At 49.2% G+C, this 3985-nt stretch overlaps 1 protein-coding gene across 1 annotated transcript in view; it reads right to left on the bottom strand.

Annotated features, from left to right (window-relative positions):
- The window catches only part of LOC103368686 (spectrin beta chain, non-erythrocytic 1), a 146335-nt gene extending 142717 nt beyond the window's left edge, over positions 1-3618 (bottom strand). The window contains exon 1 of the mRNA XM_008297127.1: positions 3498-3618. The gene's annotated coding sequence lies outside the window, so the exon portion shown is untranslated. The remainder of the gene's footprint in view (positions 1-3497) is intronic.
- Between the last annotated feature and the right edge of the window lie 367 nt (positions 3619-3985).

The following is a 3985-nucleotide window of genomic DNA, read 5'->3' as shown; positions in this document are numbered from 1 at the left end:
TGACTCAGAATACACTCATTATCACTTTAAATTCATCCATGATGACAGTAAGCGTGTCTACAATGACCAGACTCGTCACTGATATCAGTTATTTTACTGTTTCCGGACTCGGAGCAGGAAACCCGTTTCTTTCTAACACCTATCACACCATGTCCTCCAGAGTCTCTTATCTAACCGGGCCTCCGTCCAGCAGAGATCAGTTTAACTACAACGATGGAGCTCGGCCTCCAGTCGATGGTCTACGTCTCAGATCTGCGTCGCTGAGCCCAACCTGCTCCTCCATCAGCAGCATCACCACCTCCTCCTCCGAGTTGGAGGAGCCCAACGGCCCCCAGAAGCTCCATCAGCAGGAACCAGGAAAGCTGCTGACGGAAACAAACTTGTGACGACGAGAAACGGAAGTCATCTGATTAACGGAGCAGAAAACGGCCCGACTGGAGCGTTCAGAGACGCTGAGCTCCTCGTTTCTGTCTCCAAATTAAAACCATGTTGGCCATAAAACCTCCAGAGTTCCGGCTCCTTCTTCTCGTCTCATTTAAGATCCACATAAACACATGGAGACGACACCTACGCAGGGTTTACAGCACGTTCTACAAAGAACGAGCAGCCAAACGCTTCAGGTTCGACACAGAAACCTGAATGAAGAAGTAAATCAAAGCCACCGTCAGGACGACTGCAGCTCACCTCAGCTCCACGGTCAGCTGCTCCAGGTGACAGAAGAATGGACGAAATGGCTCAAAGCCTGTAAAAAAAAAACTGACAAACTTCTCCAGAATGGTTTTAAAATGACTCAGATTTGGTCCAAAATGGCTCAAAATGGGTCCAGAAGGACATAAACTTGTGCTTTATGTGAGCAGATAGACGCCGGCTGGTTCAGTTTGTCTCCAGATCGAGGAACTGAACCAGCAGAAGATGAAACTCCTTCATGGAGGCAGACAGACAGAGAACATCTGGATGATGTTCCTGCTCGGCTGCCAACTGACTAAAACACAAACAAATCTGTTTAAACTGATCAGAGAACGTCCAGAACGACCAAAATGATGTGCAGAACAACAGAAATGTGTCCAAAAGGACTCAAAACTTCAATAAAAAAGACTAAAAATGAGTTGGAAATCATCAACAATGGCTCAAAATAACTTAAACCTGACCAATGGAACCGATGATGAGTTGACAATTAAATGAATTTCACCAAAAACAACTTAAAACTGGTTCATAGAACGACCTGGGCTCTAGTCTAGAAAACCAGTTTGTGTTCTTCTGCTGCCAGCTGACAAGAAAGTGTCCAGAATTAGAAAAACACGTCCACAGAGACTCAGAAAGGATCCAGAATGACTCATACCTGGAATAAAATGACCTATAATATGTCCAGAAGGAGTTAAAGACGAAACATTAGTCAGAAATCATCAATAATGGCTCAAAATAACTTAAACCTGACCAATGACACCAATGATTAGTTGAAAATGAGATAAACGCCACCAAAAATGACAAAAACGTGTTTACAATGACTCATCATTTGTAGAAAATGACTCATCATTTGTAGAAAATGACTCATCAGTAATGACTGAAAACAATGACTTGGCAATATTGACTTGACCAAAGTTACCAACGATGAGTCGACAATTCAATGAATTTGACCAAAAATGACACAAACCTGGTTCATAGAACCACCTGGGCTCTAGTCTGGAAAACCAGAACGACCAAAAACCACATTAACAACGACTCAAACATCCACCAACAGATTCATGACTTGTTGGTAATGACTCAGCGTCGGTCCAACGTGACTCAGCGTCGGTCCAACGTGACTCCGGTCGGCGACGAGGAGCTGAACCCAGAATCAGACGAGGATCCAGCTGTGGATCTACGACCGATGGAGGGAAAGTCGGTGAAATTCATCGGTTAAAGATCAATCAGGCTGATGGGTTCTGGGAGCCGACTGAACTCTTAAAACATGTTTCAGCAGCTTTTAAGTCCAGCTGGCAACAGAACAACCCGGTTAAGGCCCGGTCCATCAGCTCATGGTCACCTAGTTCCATTATCTTTGATCAACTTTGCATCATCTGCATAGAAACAGCAGCCAGACACCAACAGGAACCAACGCTTTCACTGCTTTCTCTGCTTCTCGGTTTGTCGCCTCCTTTTCCTGCAGCCGTCGTACCGTTGACAGACTGCACCGCGACGAGCTTTAGGTTTGAAATCAGCTAAAAATCAGTGATGTCACAGCAGAGGAGCAGAAAACCAGCAGAACACGATGAATAACTGAGTCAACAGCAGGAAGTCCACAGAGAGGTTCTGAAAAGATCAAAAGCATTTAAAGACGTTTGTGGCCTTGAACCGAACACCTACATGTGACTTTAGAGGAACAACTGAACACACTGAAGACTTGATTTATTCCAAAAAGTTGTGACTTCCTGACAGCAGAAGAAGCTCAAATCTTCAGTTTTCTGCTTTTTTAATCTCAAGTTTTACTCCTTCAAGTCTGAAAACCGACTGTTTCAGCACTAAAAGCCGTTTCTAACCACCAGACTCCTCTCCTTAACTTTATGGTGCAACGTTTGGTTTTTACTGCAGCTCGTTGCTGAAGCAGCAGGAGACCAGCCGACACCTCGGCGTGACGGTCCAGCAACAAGTCACCAAATGGGCCCTCCAGAACCCAAACCAGGGAGGATAAAGGAAGGAGAGAGTAGGAAGGGGAGGAAAGAGGAGAGAGCAGAGAGAGGATGAGGAGGAGGAGGAAGATTAGAGGAAAGAGGAGGAGGGAGGAGGAGAGCAGTCCGGTCCGGATCTGATTACATAACAGCTCTACAGGATCTGAACCGGGTCTGCGCAAACAAGAAAAACGCCTCAAAGCAGCAGCAGCAGCACAATCCTGCTCAGCTCAGAGCCCGACTGGAGCCTAAAAATACCCCCAGAACCTGCCAGATCACTGCAGGAGCCCAGGAGTGACTCAGACCTGCAGAACCACCTTCATCCTGGTTTACAGGCACACAGGAGTCCAGACCCACCAGGAGGACAGAACCAGCACAAAGTACAGAGAAGGTCACTGCAGGGCCTGAGGGGAACATGAGCAGCTTTGGGGGAATGTTCTGGTGTTGAGGTCAGCGGAGGGACCACGCCTGCTCCTCCTCCTCCTCCTCCACCTCCACCTCCTCCACCTCCTCCTCCTCCATCCAGCCCCACCACAGAGGAGCCAGCCTCAGTTCTCACACCAACACAGCAGCTCTGGAGCCTCCACAGCAAACTAGTTGAGCCCGACGCAGGCGCAGGACGCGGCCGGGAGAGGAGCCTCCTGGCCGGCCTGCCTGTGCGCCATCAGCCCCCAAACACCCGCACAGGTGGTTCACACCAACACTTAGCGCCAGAAACGGAGCGCAGCGCCACGCATCCCCCTCCCGCTGCCCGCCGTCGAGCGTGTTGATGCTCCGACAAAAACACACCGACGGAGGGAGCGGGCGGGCGGGCGGCTGGAGGACGGAGCCCCGCGGCCGACGCGCACTCACCTGGAGGCCGAAGAAGCGCCGCGGAGTCCCGCTGTGGGTGAAGGACGGACGGATGGACCGAGTGCTGAGAGCTCGGAGCGAAAACAAGCAGCGGCGGAGAGTCCTGAAATCCTCCAGCCTCCTCCTCCTCCTCTTCCTCACCCCGCCCTCCGCGCGCCTCGGCCCGGACTGCAGCGCCCGGCGCGCTCGGTTCGCTCACCGGCGGTGCGCAGCGGGGCGGTGCCAAAATAAACAACAACAACAATAACAACTGTGACCGCAAGCATTCAGGGTTCAGTGTTTATTGTCACATGTGCAGTATTATTATATATATTATTATAAATGGAAGCAGGACCGTGAATCCTGTGGTTGCTCTCCACAGAAAATAACAAACAGTATAAATGTAAATATAAATAGTTTGACCCTGTTCAGGACATTCAGGCTCTGTTGGACCACCGGCCATGTGGCTCAGGTGACTGCTATTGGTTTTTATTTTTAAAGATTTTTTT

Source organism: Stegastes partitus, unplaced genomic scaffold (assembly GCF_000690725.1).
Source record: "Stegastes partitus isolate 25-593 unplaced genomic scaffold, Stegastes_partitus-1.0.2 Scaffold1192, whole genome shotgun sequence".
Classification (NCBI taxonomy): domain Eukaryota; kingdom Metazoa; phylum Chordata; class Actinopteri; family Pomacentridae; genus Stegastes; species Stegastes partitus.
This window is presented reverse-complemented; position numbering and strand designations above follow the sequence as displayed.